Genomic DNA, 25,411 nt, shown 5'->3' with positions numbered 1-25,411 from the left:
TCCCCTTTCCCCCTCCTCCCCTTTCCCTCCCCCTCCTCCCCTTTCCCTCCCCCTCCTCCCCTTTCCCTCCCCCCTCCTCCCCTTTCTCTCCCCCCTCCCTCCTCCCCTTTCTCTCCCCCCTCCTCACCTTTCCCTCACCCCTCCTCCCCTTTCCCTCACCCCTCCTCCCCTTTCCCTCCCCCTCTCCCTCCTCCCCTTTCCCCCTCCTCCCCTTTCCCCCTCCTCCCCTTTCCCTCCCCCCTCCTCCCCTTTCCCTCCCCCCTCCTCCCCTTTCCCTCCCCCCTCCTCCCCTTTCTCTCCCCCCTCCTCCCCTTTCCCTCCCCCCTCCTCACCTTTCCCTCCCCCCTCCTCCCCTTTCTCTCCCCCCTCCTCACCTTTCCCTCCCCCCTCCTCACCTTTCCCTCCCCCCTCCTCACCTTTCCCTCCCCCCTCCTCACCTTTCCCTCCCCCCTCCTCCCCTTTCCCTCACCCCTCCTCCCCTTTCCCTCACCCCTCCTCCCCTTTCCCTCCCCCCTCCTCACCTTTCCCTCACCCCTCCTCCCCTTTCCCTCCCCCCTCCCCTTTCCCTCCCCCCTCCCCTTTCCCTCCCCCCTCCCTCCTCCCTCCCCTTTCCCTCCCCCCTCCCCTTTCCCTCCCCCCTCTTCCCCTTTCTCTCCCTCCTCCCCCTTCCTCCCCTTTCCCTCCCCCTCCCCTTTCCCTCCCCCTCCCCTTTCCCTCCCCCCTCCTCCCCTTTCCCTCCCCCCTCCTCCCCTTTCCCTCCCCCCTCCTCCCCTTTCCCTCCCCCCTCCTCCCCTTTCCCTCCCCCCCCTCCCCTTTCCCCCTCCCCTTTCCCCCTCCTCCCTCCCCTTTCCCCCTCCTCCCTCCTCCCCTTTCCCTCCCCCTCCCCCTCCCCTCCCCCTCCCCCTCCCCTTTCTCTCCCCCTCCCCCCTCCTCCCCTTTCCCCCTCCTCCCCTTTCCCTCCCCCTCCTCCCCTTTCCCTCCCCCTCCTCCCCTTTCCCTCCCCCCTCCTCCCCTTTCTCTCCCCCCTCCCTCCTCCCCTTTCTCTCCCCCCTCCTCACCTTTCCCTCACCCCTCCTCCCCTTTCCCTCACCCCTCCTCCCCTTTCCCTCCCCCTCTCCCTCCTCCCCTTTCCCCCTCCTCCCCTTTCCCTCCCCCCTCCTCCCCTTTCCCTCCCCCTCCTCCCCTTTCCCTCCCCCCTCCTCCCCTTTCTCTCCCCCCTCCTCCCCTTTCCCTCCCCCCTCCTCACCTTTCCCTCCCCCCTCCTCCCCTTTCTCTCCCCCCTCCTCACCTTTCCCTCCCCCCTCCTCACCTTTCCCTCCCCCCTCCTCACCTTTCCCTCCCCCCTCCTCACCTTTCCCTCACCCCTCCTCCCCTTTCCCTCACCCCTCCTCCCCTTTCCCTCCCCCCTCCTCACCTTTCCCTCACCCCTCCTCCCCTTTCCCTCCCCCCCTTTCCCTCCCCCCTCCCCTTTCCCTCCCCCCTCCCCTTTCCCTCCCCCCTCCTCCCCTTTCCCTCCCCCCCTTTCCCTCCCCCCTCCCCTTTCCCTCCCCCCTCCCCTTTCCCTCCCCCCTCCCTCCTCCCTCCCCTTTCCCTCCCCCCTCCCCTTTCCCTCCCCCCTCCTCCCCTTTCTCTCCCTCCTCCCCCTTCCTCCCCTTTCCCTCCCCCTCCCCTTTCCCTCCCCCCTCCCCTTTCCCTCCCCCCTCCTCCCCTTTCCCTCCCCCCTCCTCCCCTTTCCCTCCCCCCTCCTCCCCTTTCCCTCCCCCCTCCTCCCCTTTCCCTCCCCCCTCCTCCCTCCTCCCCTTTCCCTCCCCCCTCCTCCCCTTTCCCTCCCCCCTCCTCCCCTTTCCCTCCTCCCTCCTCCCCTTTCCTTCCCTCCTCCCACCCCCTTTTCCCCTCCCACACCCTTCCACCCCTTCCCCCCCCTCCTCCACCCCTTCCCACCACCCTTCGCCTTCCTGCCCTCCTTCCTGCCTCCCCGCCTCTGCTTTCGTGCCCACCCACCTCTGCCTTTCACCCACCCTTACTCCGCCCGCCTCTGCCTTTCACCCACCGCCTCACAGCCGCTGCATGCACTCAACAGACACCCGCCACACTCGACACATACCTGCCGCCACACACACCTGCTGCCTCCCGCCCCTACGCACCGACATCACTGACCCACCGCCTCACACCCTAGCAGGCCCCCGACTCACAGACAGCACTCACAACCCACGCGCCACCTGCCGCCTCACACCCTAGCAGGACCCCCACTCACAGACAGCACTCACAACCCATGTGCCACCCGCCGCCTCACACCCTAGCAGGACACACGCCTCACATTTTTACATCTGTTATGTCACCAAAATATACATTGTACTGTGGTGTGTTTACAATAAAACATTTTTAAACAACATCGTATTACATTTTATTCCATCTTTCTTTTCAATATTATTATCCAACCTTTGCATCAAATACTCACCTATTGTTCCACGATTTATAAATAATACTACCTATTACGCATTTACATCCCGGGCAACGCCGGGTCTCTCAGCTAGTACATTATATACAAGACATTGCATGCACTGTGTCATGATAATATCAGGAACTACTAGGTCGTTTAATCCCCGTTGGTGTTTGAGGGGTTAATGACATACACTTTTTGTTTTAAAACAAAAGATAAAAATGCGGGGATTGAAACCGGCCAGGATGTTTCTTTGGTCTGTTCTGCATCCTGGATAGCCCACTCAAGGTGTTAACTGTTTTAATTAAGGCCTACAGACGTGGTCGATGGAGGGTAGCTTCAAAGTATTCTGTAGAAGGGGGGGGGGGCTCCTGCCGGTGCCTTGAGAAAGGCAGTAGGCAGTTAGCTTCAGAGATTTATGGAGACCAGACTGAGGATATGGCATTGCCTCTTATCAATGACCTCTTTGGGAAGAACCTATGTCCTTTGGTAATGTACTGTAAAGGATTTTCTGTTTTATTCCTTTTATTTTAAGAAACTGTTCTGCCTTATATTGCAACTTTATGTTTATTTTGTATCTCATTTCTGTTAATGATTTGGGCTCAAGTGATGTCTGTGGCAGGACGGCCTGTAGCCAAGGTCAGACAATAGTCCACACGTGTACTTTCAGGTTTAGAGCAAACGTTGAATGGCTTTATTGCTCCACAGCATAACTAAACATGTGGGCACACTGTCCCTTTAAGGCATAAAGAAAACATTGCAAAATAAAACCTGCTCCACATTGGGAGCGCACAACGCTCATAGTGCATTAAATATATTAATTCAAAAATTCAATAAGGTAAGTAATGTGCGTACATCAAGTTAAATACAAGTGAGCATGTTAGGGATATGTTACCCATACACCAACAGATGTCATCAGTGGAAACCGGTTTGGATTTCACCAGCAGGAACCCTCTGTGGTGCCAGGTTCTGTAGCATCAATTGGGGGGAGTCTTTATGAGATGACTAGTGTCCCGTGTTTTCAGTTCTCAAAGAAGCAGCCCTGTCTCTGGGACATGCACGGCAGCTTCAATCCTCCTCCAAACCTCCGTTGCGGCAGGCACTTCCGGGTTGTGACGTCATCCGTCTATAGCAGCGCTGCTCGCGTGACTGTCCTCCGGTAGCCAGATAGAGTGCCAACGGGGTGGGTAACGGGTCTCGGGATACTTTCTTATTCCAACGCGTTTCGAAACCGAAGAGGTTTCTTCATCAGGGAAGTTCTGCTTGTATGCTCACTTGTATTTAACTTGATGTACGCACATTACTTACCTTATTGAATTTTTGAATTAATATATTGTGACAAACGGCTTACCCCGGGGCTCCGCCGTCTGTCCGGGACTGTTAGAACACGGTCTTTTAGGGTAGGTTAAATGATGAGACGTCACGTACTGTTCCTTTAAACAGGCTATGCCTGGTTTATTCAGTCCCAGGCACTGAGACTGCCACAGTTTAAACAGAAAACAAAGCCAAACAAAAAGCTGCTCGTCTGAGCGATAACTTAAACTTAGATGTCCCTGACTCAGAGTTGGAAGTGGCTTGTCCACTTCCACCAACAAAATAAGTACCTTTGCAGTCTTTAGACAAACTAACAGAATGAATGAAGCGATTTGGGAAAGAGGCTTTCTCACCCCTCTGCAGTTCAGCAGCCTTCCAGGCTCTTGGGCGGGGCTCAGAGGAAACAGGAAACAGGTCTTATATACCTGAACTCTAATCAGCATGACAGGTGACAGAAAACAGGCAGCAGACAAACTGTGGAATGGAGTGCCTGTACCACGAGGCTGCCCTGTTCAGCTTAGACAGGACAGAAACTGTTCAGTATCCTGGGAGCCCTGTATATGGAGTTTATTACCAACCCCTGGTTTCTGTCACATATCCTCCCCCCCAGCTCAGACCTCGAGGGGTGAGCGACCATGGATATTAGGGAGTGCATCCTTGACAACCCGTCGGCATTGCCATGTTTGTGCCCCGACCTGTGTTCCACAGAAAATTTAAAGGGCTGTAGGCTTAGGAACCACCTGGTCACCCTAGCGTTCTTCTCCCTATTTTGACACATCCAGGTAAGGGGTGCATGATCTGTGACCAATCGGAACTTTCTCCCCAACAGATAATACTTGAGTGTCTCTACAGCCCACTTTATTGCGAGACACTCTTTCTCGACTATGGAGTAATTTTTCTCCTGGGGATTTAGTTTCCTACTTAAATAAAGGATGGGGTGCTCCTCCCCTTGAGACTCCTGGGAGAGTACCGCCCCCAGCCCTACCTCAGATGCGTCGGTTTGGACTACGAACTCTTTGGAGAAGTCAGGTGTGACCAACACTGGTTGGGCACAGAGAGCTTCTTTCAGGCTTCTAAAGGCCTGTTCGGCTTCGGGGGACCACTTTACCATTAGCGGTCCTCTTGCTTTTGTGAGGTCGGTTAGTGGGGTTGCCTTAGTTGCAAAATTGGGAATAAACCTCCTATAGTAGCCAATTAACCCCAAAAAGGTCCTTACTTGTTTTTTTGTGACTGGCCTTGGCCAATTTTGTATCGCCTCTACTTTGAGTGTTTGTGGTTTGAGTAACCCTCTACCAATAGAATACCCCAGATACTTGGCCTCCTCCAGACCAATAGTGCATTTAGCGGGGTTAGCAGTTAGTCCAGCAGACCGAACTGCGTCGAGCACAGCTTGGACCTTTGGAAGGTGGGACTGCCAATCTTCACTATGGATTACCACATCATCCAGGTAGGCGGCAGCGTACCGAACATGTGGTTTTAAAATGTTATCCATCATTCTTTGGAATGTGGCGGGAGCTCCATGTAAGCCAAAAGGCAGCACCTTATATTGAAAGAGGCCGTCTGGGGTTGAGAAGGCTGTTTTTTCTTTTGCCCTTTCTGTGAGGGGAACCTGCCAGTACCCTTTTGTTAGGTCTAGGGTTGTGAGATATCGGGCTTTGCCCAGTCTCTCTACAAGTTCATCCACCCTGGGCATAGGATAAGTATCAAATTTTGACACCGCGTTTAGTTTCCGGTAGTCATTACAAAACCTTGTTGTACCGTCTGGCTTTGGGACTAAAACTATAGGGCTGTTCCACCCACTTTGGGATTCCTCAATTACGCCTAGTTTTAGCATTTTTTTAACCTCTAAACTTATAGCCTCTCTCTTGGCCTCTGGGATTCGGTACGGTTTAAGGTTAACTCGGACCCCCGGTTCAGAGACTATGTCATGTTTAATTACGTTAGTTTTACCTGGCTGTGTAGAGAAGATTTCTTTGTTCCTTCTCACTAAACTCTGGACCTCTCGTTTCTGATGCACGGACAGTGTTTCAGCTATGCTAACCTCTGGGTCAGTTTCTTGATTCTCTGACGGACCTGGGGGTACTAGGGTTAACAAGACCTCTCTATCTTTCCAGGGCTTGAGTAGGTTTATATGGTAAATTTGCTCAGGTTTCCTCCTACCTGGCTGCCTTACCCTATAATTTACTTCTCCCACTCTTTCCAAGACCTCATATGGCCCATGCCATTTAGCAAGGAATTTACTCTCCACGGTGGGAACCAGAACTAGTACCCTATCACCTGGAAAAAAAATTCTGACCCTAGCACCCTTATTATACGTATTCCTTTGTGCTTCTTGAGCTTTCTCCATGTGTTCCCTCACTATGGGTAGGACTGCAGCAATGCGGTCCTGCATTTGGGCAACATGCTCTATTACACTTCTGTAAGGGGTAACCTCGTGTTCCCAAGTTTCTTTGGCTATATCCAGTAAGCCCCTTGGATGTCGGCCATACAATAGTTCAAACGGGGAGAAGCCTGTGGATGACTGGGGAACTTCCCTAATGGCAAATAACAGGTATGGTAACAAACAGTCCCAGTTTTTCCCATCCTTATCGACCGCCCGGCGTAACATGCTCTTTAAGGTTTTATTGAACCTTTCCACTAAACCATCTGTTTGTGGATGATAGACTGAGGTTCTGAGATGCTTGATTTTTAGGAGTTTACATAGCTCTTTTGTTACTTGGGACATAAATGGTGTTCCCTGGTCAGATAAGATCTCTTTAGGAATTCCGACCCGGGAAAACAGAAGTACTAACTCTTTTGCTATGTTTTTAGCAGAGGTGCTACGTAGGGGAACTGCCTCCGGATATCGGGTAGCATAATCTAATATTACCAATATATGCTGATGTCCCCTAGCAGACTTTATTAGGGGTCCTACTAGATCCATAGCAATCCGGTCAAATGGTACCTCTATTATGGGAAGGGGTACCAATGGGCTGCGGTATGCTTTGAACGGGGCGGTGATCTGACATTCTGGGCATGATGAACAATAGTTTGTAATTTCTGCCAGAACCCCAGGCCAATAAAAGCTTCGGAGAACCTTTTCTTTTGTCTTTTCCACCCCTAGGTGTCCCCCCAATGGATGACTATGTGCGAGGTGTAATACTACGTTACGGAATGTCTGTGGTACCAACAATTGTTTAGTTGTAACTGATTTTCTTTTATCAACCCGATATACTAGGTCGTTCTCTACCTCGAAGTAGGGGTAAGCAAGTGACCTATCTGGTTGGCCATGAGTACTATTCTGGTCCCGTATATTTCCCCTTGCTACCGCTAATGTGGGGTCCTCCCACTGGGCCTTCTTAAAACTCCCAGGACTGACCTCTAGGTCAGCGAGGGTCTTATCCTGTACTGGGGTGGTAAGTGCCTGATCAACATCTTGATTTGGGGTATTCCCTACCAAAGTAGTGATGGGGAAGGGAATTTCACAGCACTCCTCCTTTTCCCCTTTCTTATTTGGGCCCTCGTCAACCTCCATTTCTGAAAAAGGGAAAGGATTTGTTTCTTCTAACACTTCGTTATGGTCTGCTATTGAACTCTGGGCGCTATTCTGAGCTGGGGACCACATTTTTAGAAAATGGGGAAAGTCGGTCCCTATTAACACATCATGTGCCAGTTTGGGTACAACACCCACCTTGAAATCTAAAGAACCAAATTCTGTTTCAAAAAAAACATCAACAGTGGAATATTCATGATTATCCCCATGTATACAACAAATTGCCACTCTTTGTGAACTGTTTACCTGTTTCTTCTTAATGGGCAATAGGTATTCGGACACTAGTGTGACCATACTCCCAGAGTCAAGAAGTGCCCGAACCCTCTTACCATTAACCTTTACAAATGCCCACAGATGGTTATTCAAGGGGTCCTCTGGGCTAGGGCCCATACATTGGGACAACAGCGAATAAGGTTCCACGCTGTTGCATTGCATGGGCTCCTCATTTAGTGGGCAGATTTTTGCTGTGTGGCCCCTCTCATGACAATTTACACATTTAGGTACATAGTCTGTGTCCCACTTAGAGCCTTTTCCCGGCTCCCCATGTTGGCTATTGCCCTTAGTGTGCGAACCACTGTTGCTGGTGCTGCGTGAAGGTGGTCGCCGCTCTTCAGCTCCCCTTAACCCCGGTACCCTTTTACCGTCTCTGGAAGAGTCCTGGAACCTCGGGTAGTGGGGTTGCTCCACGACTGTGGGTTGCGGGTGCTCTCCTGCTGCATTGTACCTTTCTACGAGGGCCACAAGCTCATCCGCATTGTGGGGGTCACTCCGACTGACCCAATGGCGTAAGGCAGAGGGAAGTTTCCTCAAGAACTGGTCCATGACCAACCGTTCCACGATGTGGCTTGCTGAGTTGATCTCGGGTTGTAGCCACTTCCGGGCGAGGTGGATGAGGTCATACATCTGGCTTCGGGTGGCTTTATCCATCGTGAAGGACCATGCGTGAAACCTTTGGGCGCGAACAGCCGTGGTTACGCCGAGGCGGGCGAGGATCTCGAACTTCAATTTTGCATAGACGTTAGCTTCGGCTGGCTCTAGATCAAAGTAAGCCTTCTGGGGTTCGCCGCTTAGGAAGGGTGCGATTAGACCAGCCCACTCAGCTTCTGGCCATCCCTCTCTCTGTGCCGTGCGTTCAAACGTGAGAAGATAGGCTTCCACATCATCCGAGGGTCCCATCTTCTGAAGGTAGTGGCTTGCCCTGGTCATTTTCGGAACTGGGGCTGCCGCTGCCAGTGGAAGGTTACTGATAGTCTCCCTCAGGATCTCGAGTTCCTGCTGTAAGCCCTGAGCGAACCGCTGTTGCTCCTCTTTCAGCAAGCGGTTTGTCTCTTGCTGGTTTGCATTCGCCTGTTGCAGGGCTTCATTCGCGTCTCTCTGGACAGCGACATTGCGTACCAGCGCACTCACCACGTCTTCCATCTTGTTTGGAGAGAGAGAAAAAAAAACCTTTTTTTTTTTTTTTTTTTTCTTTAAAGTTCTTTAACCCCCAGACCTTTTAGTGTTCTGCCCGCATTCTCCACCATATGTGACAAACGGCTTACCCCGGGGCTCCGCCGTCTGTCCGGGACTGTTAGAACACGGTCTTTTAGGGTAGGTTAAATGATGAGACGTCACGTACTGTTCCTTTAAACAGGCTATGCCTGGTTTATTCAGTCCCAGGCACTGAGACTGCCACAGTTTAAACAGAAAACAAAGCCAAACAAAAAGCTGCTCGTCTGAGCGATAACTTAAACTTAGATGTCCCTGACTCAGAGTTGGAAGTGGCTTGTCCACTTCCACCAACAAAATAAGTACCTTTGCAGTCTTTAGACAAACTAACAGAATGAATGAAGCGATTTGGGAAAGAGGCTTTCTCACCCCTCTGCAGTTCAGCAGCCTTCCAGGCTCTTGGGCGGGGCTCAGAGGAAACAGGAAACAGGTCTTATATACCTGAACTCTAATCAGCATGACAGGTGACAGAAAACAGGCAGCAGACAAACTGTGGAATGGAGTGCCTGTACCACGAGGCTGCCCTGTTCAGCTTAGACAGGACAGAAACTGTTCAGTATCCTGGGAGCCCTGTATATGGAGTTTATTACCAACCCCTGGTTTCTGTCACAATATTTAATGCACTATGAGCGTTGTGCGCTGTGTTTTTTTGTCTATTTGTCTAACGTTCTAGGGGGTGCTCTGAGCCATCCCTGGTACCACAGCTGCAGACGCTCCATTTAGAATTGATGAAAATAGGTCACGTATTTTACTTATTTTTTATCACTAATTAATCACATCACGTGTGTGTTAGAATTTAATAGTTGCGCACTTTCTCTTCACCTTGTCCACATTGGGAGAGCTTACTAACACTGCAAGCCTATCTATCAGGCTGGCTGGCTAATCCCTAACCAAACCATTTACATATAACAAACAGGCCGAAAACAATATGAACAGTTCTTACTGTGGTTTAGAGAGGTACTTGTGAATCCATCTGCATAGCAGCTTGTCTAGGATATTGTCAGAGACAGCCACCTGACTACATGCAAAGACTTCCTTATATCTCATCATGCTGGTTGTCAGGTGTCTGCTTACTTTCTGATTTTTCAGCTTTTTCTCCTGAGTTAACCCTCTGAGTGCTGGATGAAGCACTCAGACGTATGTCTCCCAGGCATAACTGTTAGTGGCTGACTTCACCCTGTCACATACCTCCCCTGTTTGTGTGTAGCTAGTGCCACACACGGCTGAAGCCCGACCCTCTAATCCTTCTCTTGACAAAAAAATCCCAGGCCTATGCTGTATATCAAAAGAGAAGGGCTGGAGGGCCATATACCACCTGGTCAACCTCGAGTTTGTGTCCTTCATGGTGTTTAACCATTTCAAGGGCACATGGTCAGTGACCAGGGTGAAGTGTACCCCGGCGACATAATGTCTCAAGGCCTCAATTGCCCATTTTACAGCGAGGCACTCCTTCTCAATGACGGAATACCTCACTTCCCTTGGGAACAGCTTCCGGCTGATGAACAATATGGGGTGTTCAACGCCATCAAATTGTTGGGACAGCACTGCTCCCAGTCCTACCTAAGAGGCATCCGTCTGGATTATGAAGGGCTCTTTAAAATTTGGGCTCTGAAGAGCGGGGCCCTCTGACAGGCACTTTTTTAACACGTGAAAGGCGTTTTGGCACTCCCAAGACCATCTAACTTGGGTCGGGCATTCTTTTTTGTTAGATCTGTTAGGCGTGCAGTAATTTCTGAAAAATTTGGTATAAACCGCCTGTAATAGCCTGCTAACCCCAAAAGGGAGCGGAGTAGGAGTAGGCTGCGGCATATGCCCTATGGGGTCGTAGCAATTTGTCCATTAACCTTTGGAATGTGGCTGGAGCCCCATGTAACCCAAATGGCATAGTGACGAATTGGTATAAACCGAGAGGGGTGGCGAAAGCAGTTTTGCATTTGGATTCTTCTGCTAAAGGTATCTGCCAATATCCTTTCGTGAGATCTAGGGTGGAGATATACTCTGCTTTGCCAAGAGATTCAAACAATTCATCCACCCTAGGCATTGGGTATGCATCAAATCTGGATACTGAGGAAAAAAGAGAGATCCAGCGCTCCACGGATTTCAAGATAAATGAATTTATTGTGCCACACGACGTTTCGACCAACAGGTCTTTTTCAAGTGATTAGTGCCTAATCACTTGAAAAAGACCTGTTGGTCGAAACGTCGTGTGGCACAATAAATTCATTTATCTTGAAATCCGTGGAGCACTGGATCTCTCTTTTTTCCTCAGTGTACTTTGGATTTTGCCTGGCAGGTACTTCCTTGAACCAGCAGCACCGGTAAACTGTATGTTTATTTATTTATATTGTGGTGTGCAGCCTTAACCCCCTTTACATTCGAATCTGGATACAGCATTTACCTTTCGGAGATCCACGCAAAACCTCACCATCCCATCTGGTTTAGGGACCAACACTATAGGGCTACACCATTCGCTGTGGGACTCCTCGATCACGCCCAATTCCAACCTGTCTATTATTTCCCTCTCTATAAGGTATTTTCGGCCCTCTGGCAATCTATAAGGACGGGATCGTACTTTTACGCCAGGTTCCATCTCGATCCTATGGGACACTAAATCAGTCTGCCCTGGCAGCTCATAAAAAACATCTGAGGAACTGGTCACATAATTCCAATAGGTCTGACCTTTGTTCCGTTGTTAACTGCTCTCCCATGGGAACCTGCTGGTTATTGTACGTACTCCCATTTGGAGGCTGTTGACCCAAATCCGTCTCTCCTTCCCAAGGGTGGATGAACAGCGATCTCATCATTTCCAGGGTTTCAGGAGGTTTACGTGGTAGATTTGTTTACCCTTCCTGGACCCTGGTTGAGAGATCTCATAGTTCACCTCCCCGGTGCGGCGGAGAACTTGGAAAGGACCTTGCCACTTCGCAAGGAGTTTACTCTCTGAAGTCGGTAGTAGCAGCATCACTTGGTCCCCAGGTTGGAAGACCCTTAAGCGGGCATTTTGGTTATACTGCCTCTCTTGACGTTCTTGAGCAAATTTAAGATTTTCCTTAGCAAACCGACCTATCATGTCCAGGCGGTTTCTAAGGTGTATGACATACTGAAGGGTATTCTTGGAGAGGGAGGGATCCTCCTTCCAGGATTCCTTCAGTAGGTCGAGAATACCCTGAGGTTGGCGTCCATATAGGAGCGCAAACAGGGAGAAGCATGTGGATGATTGGGGAACTTCCCATACCGCAAACAATAGGAAAGGGCGAAGTTCATCCCAAGCTCGCTTTTCAGTGTCCACAAACTTCCTAAGCATGGTTTTTAAAGTACGGTTAAACCTCTCTACCAATCCATCAGTCTGAGGATGGTAGAGTGAGGTCCGGACGGATTTAACCTCCAACAACTTCAGGACATCCTGCATTAACTTTGCCATGAAAATTGTTCCCTGGTCAGTTAACATTACTTGGGAAGTCCTACCCGAGAGAACAGCTCTAACAGCCTGTGAGCAACCTGTTTAGCAGTGGCTGATCTCAGAGGGAAGGCCTCAGGATATCTGGTGGCATAATCTACGAGAACTAGTATGAACTTACGTCCCTTCGCAGAGGGTTCTAAAAGGTCCTACCAGATCTACACCAATCCTCTCGAATGGGACTGATACCAAGGGTAGAGGAACCAAAGGAGCCGGCTTCTGGCTCTTTTGGCTAGTTAACTGGCATTCCGGACATGACTCACATAGTTTCATGATGTCACCATGTATGCCTGGCCAGTAAAACCGGGACGAGATGCGGTCTGTGGTCTTATCTTTGCCCAAATGACCACCCCATAGGAGAGTATGGGCAAGGGCAAACACCGTTTTAATCAAACCTTTAGGGACTAATATTTGTCGAATTACCTTCCCTGTTTGTGTAACCTTATTCACACGATATAGGATGTCATTCAATAGTTCGAAATGTGAAAACACACTTGCACCTTGTTCATCCATTATATTGTCGTTGACCCGTACCACCTTCTCATATTGTCTAGCCAGAGCTGGGTCTTCCCTCTGCCTCTGACAGAAGTCAGGAAGATCCAGGTCTGGCAAAATTCCTGTATCTATCTGTTCCCCGCCCTGGTCATCTCCTGCCATGACTTGCAGTCTTTTGGGCTGACTAACGTTACCAAGAGTCCCAGCCTTTCTTTACCAGTCCTCTTTATCCGCACGTCTCTGTTTACGTGTCTTTGGGATGCGGTGTCTGTGGGGAAAAATCTCTGGGGAAAAAGGGAACAAGTCCCCAGGCTTCTCCGGAACCAGGGAAGTAGGCCCGGTAGGAGTAGGGGCCAACAATGTTCTGAAGTGGGGCCAGTCTCGGCCAAGTAGAACAGGAGCAGGCAGCCAAGGAGCAACTCCTACTAGCAGTCTAGCCTCCCGATCATTGATGCGGAGGAGGATATTCGCCATCGGGTATTTCTTTGATACATTCGATATTCCATGGCGCATCATAAGATAGTCGGTTGTTGGGAATTAGGCCCTCTAGGATCAGGGTTTTTCCAGATCCCAAGTCCACCAGGGCTGTTACGGTTTTCCCCTCCAGAGATGCTGGGACCAACCACGGATCATGGTCCCCTTGGAGAGAAGCAGTGGCAGTGGTTCTGCCATAGGAACAGTCCATATTATCATCTCCTGAGTCAGCAAACTCGGTCGTCAGTAGGGGCTCTCGACGGTATTCGGCGTCTGGATCTCTCCACTGTGGGACAGGATCCTCCCTTCTGTTTGGGGGTGGAATCCTCTCCACCGGATGGGAGCCGGGTGTCCAGGCTCTCGGGGAATACAGTTAGTGGCGTCCTCCCCTTGGTGATCCAATGGTCTCAGGTCCGGGACGGGCGCCTCTGCGGGAGTCTGTACCAAGAACCCTCCGAGATGGGAAAGGGACTTCCGACCGGGATGACTGGACCTCCCGAGCTGGCGGGTTGTAGGCCCCTCGATTGTCTGCTCTCCTGCCTCTGGCATCACCGGAAGCAACTGGCGTTTGCACGGACCGATCCCAGCTATCCTGTTGGCTGTCGTCGCCAAGGAAGTTTTCCACCAAGCGGACCGGGAAAATGCAGCATGTCTTTTTACCAAGAAGCGGGAGGAGGGGGGCAGTATTTTTATGAACTGCTCGAGCACAAACTGTTCAAGGATCTCTGCCTTGGTACCCTTCTCCGGTTGTATCCACCTGGTACATAAGTCTACTAGGCGGTGGGCTATGACCCGGGGTCTGTCTCTGTTTGTATATTTGGCCATCTGGAACCGCTGTCGGTAGGTCTCTGGGGTGAGGCCTAGGCGATCCAGAATAGCAGCCTTTAGTTGCTCATAGTCCATGGCCTCATCTGCCGGAAGAGCCTGGTAGGCTACCTGAGCTTCTCCTATGAGGAGTGGAGCCAGAGTCGTTACCCAGCGATCAACTGTCCAGCCATGGGCCGTGGCTACCCTTTCAAAAGTGAGGAGAAATGCTCAGGAATAATAGCTCAGAATAATGGTGTCTGTTTTAATTGTGGTGGTTTTGGTCATTGGCAGAGAGTGTGCCACTATCAGTCAGAAGCAGGGAAGTGCTGCTTTGCCCGTGGGGGCTCAGAGTGAAAGTCTCTGTAAAAAAAAAAAAAAACACCGCTACCTTATGTAAAAGAGTTTGTTTGTAACCCTGATGAATTTTTTCCTGAATGATTTCTTGTGTGAAAGACACTGTGGGTCATGCTGATTATCATCTGTACAAAAAATATGAATATTAGTTGCTCATGATGAAATCTAAATTTTAAAAGGTTTTAAAAAGGTGTACACCGAATATAGAGAGAAATACCTCACAACAGAAGGGGAGTATATTCAGCTCTGTCCCTGGTTATAGTTTGAAAGGTTTATTCGTCCTGGCCAGGCGGATACTTTTTAAACCGGACACATTTCTTTTCGTTTGTGGTATTTCTATCTTAATAAAAGGAGGGGCACAGCCTCTCCCTTACAGTTTAAAGAATGCGAAGCATTCACACTAAAATTAACTAGCTCTGTGCTTAAGCAGTTTATTTATGAGAACAAGGTAATGTAGAACTGTCTTCTTTTCCGTAAAGCAGTAAGATAACACATTTCAATTTTATTTCTACAGGATTAATATATATCTGGGGATGTTTTTGTTTAGAATGCTGGTAAGAGCTCACAAGCACTGTTTGAATTAGTATATTGTATTATATATGTATATAACGCCATTAATGTACATAGCGCTTCAAAAGGAGGGTGTCCGTGGTGGCAGATGCTGCGGGGAGGTTGAGTGGTGTGAGCGGAGTGTGGTGATATCTGTCTTTAGCAGCATGGAGGTCAGTTATTTTAGCGAGAATTGTCTCCGTTAACTAAGCAGTGTAGAAGCCATACAAGACAGGTAGGGTCAAGCTTGCTGTTTTTTTAGTCATGGTATAACTGTTGCATGTTTGAAGATATTTTGTTTAGTTTAAGAGAGGGCATAGTTAAAACGGGATAGCAATTGTATTGATGGAAGTTTACAGGAATATGAGATTTCTTTCAGAAGGCATTCAGGGGAATGAGTAGAAGAATATTGCATGCTCTTATTGGCATAGATTTGGTGTTTATAAGTAATTTGAAATATTCCCGTTATTTAATTTTTGAAAGGCCATACAAAATGCAGTTTTAGGACAGCGTGGAAAGCTTCATATTTAACATTAAACTAATGTTACAATCCCCTGCGTGAGGATTAATCCAGCAGTTAATATGAATTAGACAGCAAAACCCGTTATCTGCTATCTGTACTTTGAGGTTTCTGGCTGTTTCCCAGAAAAAAAAAAAAGCGCTTTGAAAATTATTATTTTTTTCTCTTTAAAGTCAGAGTGTCTTTAAAAGTTAATGCTGGCCGTGTGCTCAGCATTTTGCAAAGAGTTCAAAATTATTTGTCTATTTTAAAAGGAAATCTTTTGTTCAGGATTTTTCTTATATTGTAAATGCCACAGTTGTTAAAAGACCTACTGCAGGCCTTTTCTTTTAACACAAGCAGTAAATATTTTTATAGCACTATATATACAAATCTATTTACCAATTCAATTTTGCTATATATCAAGCAACCTGTTTTCATAACTATTTTTGTGTTTTTGTATTTTTGTTCACATATATAGATAATATATGAACAAAAAGAGGGGAGATACATACAGTAGGTTATTGAAGGACTCTCTGAAATCCCTATAATTTTGTAACCATTTATTCGTTTTTGGGTATGTCCTGGACATAGAGTTAAAGGACAGGGGAGTGCAGCTGCATGGGTAAGCAGGGTATATATTATATACAGAGCATTTCACATTTTTTTTTTAGCAGAATAGTTATAGTTGAGTGTTTGAGGTGAAAGCCAGGAGTGACTGTGGGTGTGGGACAATAGCCATGAGTGCAGGCTGTTAGGATGCTTAATTTGTGGGGCAAGTTTTAAGGTTAGTTAGTATTAAATGACTAAAAGGTTGACACCATTTGCATCAGAGAAAATGGCAGATGGCAGTTAGGTATGAATGAGAGTAAGTGTGTATTGGGAGAAGAGAGATTGATTTGTAGTTTGAGACAGTGTTTTTGTCCCCATTTTTGAAGATTGGGACAACTCTGGCAGTTTTCCAGGTCTTGGGGGTATGGCCTGCAGACAGGATAGAGTTGATTATGGAAGCAATTGGTTTGGCAAAGGCTGAGGTACCAAGTTTTAGGAACTTGGATTGTAGCAAAGTCAAGTCCATATTGGTTGCTTAGTTTAAAATTTGAGGAGCGTTAATAGGGAATATCTCTGTTTAATATGCGGATGCTAATAATAGTAGTAACCATATTAATACAAGAATTTATTTCTAGGTATAAATTCTCTCCCTATGAGACACTTATGGGATGAGTTATGACCATCAGTAGTTCAAAGTAACGAATTAAGGACCATGTTATTGGTAATAAAAACAATTAATAAGTATTGCATGCAACTAATATATATTTTTGCGTCTTTCTAGGCACAGGTTAAAGCTGAAAGTTCACCTACGCAAGACGGGTTAATGGTCAAGCATTTTCTACGCATGCACGCTCTTCATCCCAGATGAAAAGGCCATTTAAATACTACTCATCACCAGCATTGCAGTAAAAATTTCTTATCATCGTGGATACACATCACGCACGTCAAAATAGTGCCAGCCTAGGCACAAACCGCTAATAAAGACAAAGACATAGCACCTGCAAATAAGTGTTTTGATGGACACAATACTCTCTGACCATTAATCATCAAGGGAGAAAGGTTATAGGCAAAAATGTCCAGGCCTCAACACACGAACTTTGAACTTTTTATTTTTACAGGTTTTTATTATTTTTCAGTTACAATGTATGCTCCATTATGTTTGTGTAAGTGGCGTCCCATAAGGATGACAAAATAGTATAAGGTATTATTTGTTTAACTTTGTTTATTTTGTTTGGATTTCTAGGTTAATAGAATCTCCCTGCAGAATGATATCCCGGTGGGAGAATGCTTTATCAGTCAAACACACGGTTATGTTAATTGCTCACAGGTAGAGTTAGAAACAAAAGAGAGACACCCAATACACAAGTGCTAAAAAGTAGTCTATGGGAAGAATAAGTTTCAGGGAATTTATTCCCAAATGAAGGAGTTGGGTTACTGTATGACAGGTTTACAGGGATATCCTAAATCATACAACCACAGACATTTACTCACTTAACCAAGAATAGGTTTAGTTTAAATTAATGGCTCCGCAGAATACAATAGCTCTAGACTATATTTTAGCCTCAAAAGGAGGGGCATGTATGCGCCCTAGTTAAAGCGCAATGTTGTGTATTTATCCAGGATTTAGGGACCATGGGGACTTGGTGGTTGGATTGATTTGCTTTGAGCGAAGCTAGCGAATGTTTTTGTATGTGTGTGTTTGTCCTACTCATTGCTCTCTATGTATTAAGTACAGCAAAACTCTGATCCAGAAGTGCGTTGCAACCCCCACCGACGCTATGCCTCTCTGCAGTGATGATGTCGCCAGTCCCCCAGAAGAAGAGACTGAAGAAGAAATCAACTGGGCTGATATAATGGCCGGAAAAGAAAGGAATGAAGTTATGCACAACTTGGACATCTTGGTCCATCAGGACTATGAAATGGTTAACTGTTCTGTTCTTTAAATAGACTGTCTCTTAAGGATATGGGGGGACTGAGAAGACTAGATATGAGGAAGGTGGGAGGTCACCAAGGGACGTGAGTCAACCACAAGGAAAGGATCACAAGTCATCCATTTTGACCGTAGCAGCCATCTTGGTCCATTTTGCCATTCTGAGTAAATGCAGTATGAAAGATGCGTGCAAGAAGAATGTTTGTGCAGTCGCTCTTAGCAGAAATTAGCCCCCACCAATTCTCACAAATAGCTGACCCTTACATTATGTGACATATTGAGATGTAAGCCATTTTCTAATCTATAGAAATATTTAATTATTTATATATATATATATATATATATATATATATATATATATATATATATATATATTGGTTGTGTGGCATGTGGGCCACTAAGATTGTACCCTGCAATCACACTGCCCCTTGTTATCTGGGTTTCATCCTTCCCACTTTCTATGTATCTGACACGTTACCCCAAGGGAGGCTGAGAAATTGAAAAGATCTGACCAGGACCATTAGTCCAACCCGCATTGCAGCTAGGGTTTTTGTACCTAGTTTAGGTGTTCTGGATCTCTATTCTAAATTAAGTGATCTTATGGTTTGACTAATGAACAAGAGCAGATCCGAACAGTATTATTACAGAATAGAATGGCTCTTGATTATCTGCTAGCCTCACAAGGAGGTGTTTGTAAACTTGTAGGACAGAAGTGCTGTGCCTATATTGAGGATGAGGCTGGCGCTATTCATCAAGATATGGATAAGTTACAGGAAATTCAGGCTAGGATGCGTAAAGAATCCTCAGGCCTTAGCTTAAATTGGATGTCAGGACTCACTAGTTGGATCGGAGAATTGGGTATGAAAATTCTCTATGGTTTTATTGTAGTGATTAGTATAATCGCAGCAATTTTTGTTATTTTTCACTGTGCTAAGTGTGCAATGCTTTTATTTGTCTCAAGGAAACCTTCAGTTTCATCTCACGCCATGTATGCAACTAATAATTCATATGTGGCCATGAACAGAGTCTATGATACTATTGGTCCCCATAAGGCCATAGTCATAGAGAAGTGTACCAAGTAAGGGTATTTGTTCTTTTAGAGAACAAAAAGGAGGGAATTGTTAGGATCAGTAGGTCAGGCCAGAATCTGCACTCATGTTAAGCTTCCATTTTGTCTGGTCATAACTAGTTAAGATTCTGTAGTCAGCCTTTTGCTGAAATATAATTCCTAAATGCACTCAGTTTCTGCCAAATTACATTTCCTTTCTTCCTGGTCAGGATATTACTACGATACTTTTGTGTTGTCAATTTCCTGATGTTTTAGTTAGAATATAATAGAATGGTTCTCTGCAAGAAGCAAAATAGTGTAATATAGTTGCTAAAGATTCAAGGTCTCTTTTGATAACAGACAATGAATAAAAATAAAGAAAAACCTGGCGCCAAATAGTCAGTGGAATGTCCTGTACTCCTCAAGGGATCCGCACACTTGCTCGACAGACCATGCAAAGAAAAGAACACAAACAAACAAAAATCATAGCGCAACACTGTAGGGTAAGCAGTACTGCACTAATACACACAAACCGTTAAGAATCCTAGCGATTATTAAAATAATTATTTATTAAAAAGAACTATGCCAAGACCGACAATGGCAAATACAAGGAACCGCAGGTCATCCGGAGCACAAAAATTGGAGCCCTACTTACATACAGCAAGGTTTAAGCTCGCATGGTAGGAACAAGTCCTAGGTAGAGATGATCTCCCTGACTTTGGACGTTTAAGGACATTTGGCCTTGGAGCCCAACTTTCCCTTCAGCCTGCCAGCTGTTCCTTTAAGGCAACGGGCACTATCGCGCGCGGGCGCGCAGAGACTTCCTGTTGCTCCGTAGGAGGAAGTGAGGCGTGTGTCTACACGCGGTGCAGAGCTGTGGACCCCGCACACCAGCCCCCACGGCCGGAGCTGTTCCGGTTACCATCGTAAGGACTGACTGGTGTCTGAGCCGCAGTGGAGCAGAGGCATCACCTGCCAGGGAGATCATCTCTACCTAGGACTTGTTCCTACCATGCGAGCTTAAACCTTGCTGTATGTAAGTAGGGCTCCAATTTTTGTGCTCCGGATGACCTGCGGTTCCTTGTATTTGCCATTGTCAGTCTTGGCATAGTTCTTTTTAATAAATAATTATTTTAATAATCGCTAGGATTCTTAACTGTTTGTGTGTATTAGTGCAGTACTGCTTACCCTACAGTGTTGCGCTATGATTTTTGTTTGTTTGTGTTCTTTTCTTTGCATGGTCTGTCGAGCAAGTGTGCGGATCCCTTGAGGAGTACAGGACATTCCACTGACTATTTGGTGCCAGGTTTTTCTTTATTTTGGTTTATTCTGTTAGTACTGGCAGTATCACCGGGCAGCCATCCTTTATTATAAGTTTTTTAATATCACACTGTGTATTACACTTTAGCGCTAGTTCACATTTTTTTTTTCTTCACCAGACAATGAATAAGCTATGTATTCAGACATTGCTTGTATTGGGAAAGACACGTCCCAAAAGTCACGCCACTAATATGTCCTGCCCCTAAATCACGCCTCTAATCAAAGCTACGCCCAAGACACACCTAGGTTACGCCTATGTTACGCCTCTAACCAATATCTTCTTTTTTCTGTATAAAAGTCATTACCCTATGAGTAATAAATTGAGACAAAGGATTTGAAACCTGGCTTGCATTACGTTTCATTTCGTTCGTCTACCAGGCCTGAAAAGTTCATCAAAAAGATAACAGTGGCAGGGCGTGAAAGCTTCTCCGGGGAAGTCTGCTGCAAAATGGTGCAGATTGTGTATCCAGTCACAAGGCTTCAGTTTTCTTAATAGAGAATAGGTTCCTTTTGGTTCTGAAGCCAGGGGAGGAAATAACGGATTTTCCTTCATGCACTATGATTGGTCTCTAATTTCTTTCCACATGTATGAGACAACGATCAAGACTCTCTAAAGAACTTCTAGTTTCAACAGGACTAGACTTTACTATATTGGTCAGGTTTTTTCTCATTGAATTATTTTGTAATACGGCGCTGTTTTTTTCCTTTTTTCTTGCATCCCCCTTAGTGATATTACTTGGTTGTTGATGGTTAGAAGGCTGGAATATGTTGTTTATAACCTTCCAGAAGTTAGCTGGGTTTTATGTATTCTGGAGGATATTGTCAGAGTAATATTGTGCTTTTGCATGCCTTGTGCACATGTTCCGCAGGCATCTGTAGTGATTGAGATCCTTGGTAATGCCAGATACTTTGTAGCTTTTCCACAAGGCATCCCTGAGCTGGTAGAGTGCTATAAGGTCAGTTGTAACCTATGGAAGGTGGGCCCCCAGTACCCTTATTCTGCGTAGTGGAGCATGGGGATCACAGAGTTTAAGGAACTCGGATTGGAAATAGTCGAGCGCAGAATCGGGGTCGGGAATTAAATCGATTCTGTGCCAAGGGCAGTTGGTAAGGTCAGCCAGAAAGTGTTGATGGCTAAAGTTTTTAAATGTTCTAGTGAGGAGAACTTTAGGGCTTGGTTGGGGCGGTTTAATTTTCCTTACACAGTACACTATTGCATGGTCACTGAAAATGTCAGGAAGGATGCCAGAGGATTGAATTCTGCTGGGATTTGAGGAGAGAATCCAGTCTAGCAAGGAATGGTTGTGCGATTTCAGGTTTGTCCATGTGGGTTGGGAAATGAGTTGCGATAGGTTAAGCAACTTGATTTGTGCCTGGATTTTGTGGTTTTTAGGGTCGAGCCATTTGAAGTTGAAATCCCCAAGAACTAGCAGCTCACTCTTCTCATTCAGAGAGGAAATGGAGCCAAAAAAAACTGGGTGATATCAGTCAGGGACTTTAGGGGGGCTTTAGGGGGGCAAGATGCCAGCAAGCAAGATAGGCTAAGAAAAGGGGAGGCAGATTTTGCCGACTAGGATTTCAAAAGAGGGTGGGCTTGGGGGGCCATTTAACAGTGTAAATTGTAAGGTGTCTGCAATATAAAATAACACCTCATCTCCTCTCTTTGACCTATTTCTCATAGAAATGGAGTATCCCTGAATGGCAATATTTGCATCGGGGGTTTTAGGGGTTAGCCATGTTTCTGTGAGAACGATCACTTTGGGTTTATGCACAAGGCACCATGCTCTTAGTTCATCCAGTTTGGGCAGCAGGCTCCGGATATTTATATGGGCGACAGATAGACCTTTTTGGAGTTTGAAGGGGGTATTCTCAGGGGTATGGGACAGAGTTGAAAAGGGAGGGCCTGGGTTAGGTTCAATATCACCCGCTAACAAGAGTAATAGTATGAGTAGAAATTTGAGTAGTTGTTTGCAAGTTGTACATTTGTGGTGTTTACCATTAAAGTGAGCGGTGGTTGGTGTGCTGGATTTTAGAGTTCTCCACCAACATTCAGTAGATAGTGCAAGGCTTTTGAGTACTCCCGGGTGTATGGTGATATTGGGTGTGGGCCAGGAGGGAGGAGTTTGTAATAGATAAAGGAAGTAACATTTCCATGAGGCCACGAGAAAGAACAAAGTTGAGAAACATACCATACCATAATTAGATTTATTTACATTAGAAAAGAGGTGGCAGAGGGGATATGATAACTATATAAAAATATATTCGGGGACTATACAAGGAGCTTTCAAAAGAACTATTCTTCCCACGGGCAGTACAAAGGACTCGGGGGCATCCCTTAAGGTTGGAGGAAAGGAGATTTCACCAGCAACAAAGGAAAGGGTTCTTTACAGTAAGGGCAGTTACAGTGTGGGGTTCATTACCCATGGAGACTGTACAATAGATATGTTCAAAACAAGGTTGTACATCTCTTTAAAAAGGCAAGGTATACAGGGATATTCCAAATAAGTATACAGTGGAAGGATCCAGGGTCTTCTGATTTGTCATTATTTGGAGTCGGGAAGGAATGCATTTTTCCCCTTATGAGATAGATAATGTGTCACAGGGTTTTTCGTTTGCCTTCCTCTGGATCAATATACTGTAAGTAGAAATATAGGATAAAGTATCTGTCATCTAAATTTAGCATAGGTTGTACTTGATGGACGTGTGTCTCTTTTCCAACTTCATATAATATGTAACATTTTAGGTTTGAAATATTTGAACATTCTAAGGGGTTCATAAACTTTTACGTGTATATGTATATGTATACATATATATATATATATCTCATACCCATACCTACTTATATACTGTTATATAGCTACACACAGATCCACACATGTATATACAGTATAAGGTTATACAGATACACAGAGACTCACATCCGCGTATTTACTGTTATACATATACATACAGATCCACACATGTATAAATTCTGTAATATAGGTACACACTCCTCTGCCCCTCCTTACATCTCAGCCCTAATTTCTCGCTATCGACCAGCGCGATTCTTGCTTTCTGCTCAAGAACGTCTTCTCTCTACCCCTTTTGTATCTAAACCCTTATGACTGCCCCACACCTCTGGAATGTTCTTCCCCTAAATATCCGACTAGCACCCTCTCTATCCACCTTTAAGACCCACCTTAAAATACACCTGCTTAACGAAGTATATGAGTAGCTCTGTGGCTGATAATTTACACCTCATACATAAAGCTTGGCCCCCTGCAGACGCACTTACCAGAACGCCCTCCTGCTGTCTCTGTACGTCGTTCCTACCTACCACGTAGATTGTAAGCTCTTCGGGAAACAGGGACACCGGTTCCTAATGTTACTTCTCTCTCTGAAGCACGTCTCCCCTTTATGTGTTATTTGTATTTGTTATTTATATGATTGTCATGTGTATTACTACTGGGAAGCGCTATGTACATTAATGGCGCTATATAAAGATATACATACATACAGAGACCCACACATGTATTATACTGTTTTACAGATATACACAGACCCACACCTGTATATATACTGTTATATAGATACGCACAGACCCACACCTGTATATATATATATATATATATATATATATATATATATATATATATATATATATACACATACATACATACATACACGTGTATATAACTGTTGTATAGATACACACAGACCCACACCTGTATATATACTGTTATATAGATACACACATACCGACATCTGTATATATACTGTTATATAGATACACACAGACCCACACGTGTGTATATATACTGTTATATAGATACACACAGACCCACACCTGTATATATACTGTTATACGAATCTGAACTTTTTGTTGCAATAAGTGCTATATGTCTATTTTGAAATATGAACATTAAAAAAAAAAAAACACACCAACTATTTCAATTATAATGTTTAACTTTATTTCTGGTTTAAAATCAAAATGTGGGCATATTTATTATTACACACACATACACATATATATATATACATACACACATATATATATATCTATATATGTATATATATACACATACAGTATATATATATATATATATATATATATGTTATAAAAAGAATTTCTGTTATTTTTTTTGCTATTTTAAAGTTTTTCTGCAAAAAAAATAATACTCTGTAAATAATAATAATAATAATAAAAATAAACAAAACACAATACCAAAGCACAACTGAACTGTTCTCCTCTGCGTCCGCTCTCTGTATCCGCGTCAAAAGGGACGCTGGTGAAATTAAAATCTAAAAAAAAAAAAACGGAAAGAAAATGGTATTCCCATGTAACACATGCGCTTCCTGTGAGAGGTGCGAGAGGGGCGTTCACAGGGACGTGGGTAGAGGCACTTAGGGGCACAGCAGGTGAAAATAACATCACACTACTTTGTAGGATGAACCAAAAACTACAAACCCCCCCCCCCCCGTGATCCAAAAACAGCCACTAAAAAAAAAGTTTCAATCCAGAATTTCCTGACCGAAAAAAAAACAAAAAACCTGAAGACCAAATGTACTAAACGGGGCGAATTCATATTGCAGTTCCCACCCAAGGATCAGCAGTTTAATAAACATGGTTAGGCGATTAAATAGCGGGTTTTTTGTCCTTAAAATGTTCATCCGCTCTTAACTTGCACAGTAGATGGTTGGGAAACGTCTGCCTTGTAGCAGGAGTGGCCACCAACAGGACAGGTTTTTAGGATATCCCTGCTTCAGCACAGGTGGCTCAATCTTCGACTAAGCCACTGATTGAGCCACCTGTGCTGAAGCAGGGATATCCTGAAAACCTGACCTGTTGTTGGCCCTTGGGGACTGGCGTTTGCCGCCCTGCCCTATAGGAAGCATGTTGGTTTTCATTCCGCTGGTTGGACATTGTGAAACGCTTCGTTGCGTTGGCGATTAGTGTTAATATTTATAGGAGTCGGCGTTCTGTCCGGCACCGACGGGTTTGTTTCTCAGTAAACAGGCAACTGCTGAGTCCACTGGCACTCAGTTACCCAAGCAAGAAAATCCTATGGTGATTTAGGGTGTCTTTGTATATGGGCCAAAGCGGGTGTTCGGGCCATTTCCGGCGTCGATCAATATACAGTGAACCCCCTAAACTCAATACAAAGACTCCAAC

The sequence above is a fragment of the Ascaphus truei genome, chromosome 19 (genome assembly GCF_040206685.1).
Source record: "Ascaphus truei isolate aAscTru1 chromosome 19, aAscTru1.hap1, whole genome shotgun sequence".
Classification (NCBI taxonomy): Eukaryota; Metazoa; Chordata; class Amphibia; order Anura; family Ascaphidae; genus Ascaphus; species Ascaphus truei.
Note: the sequence above shows the minus strand (reverse complement) of the source record.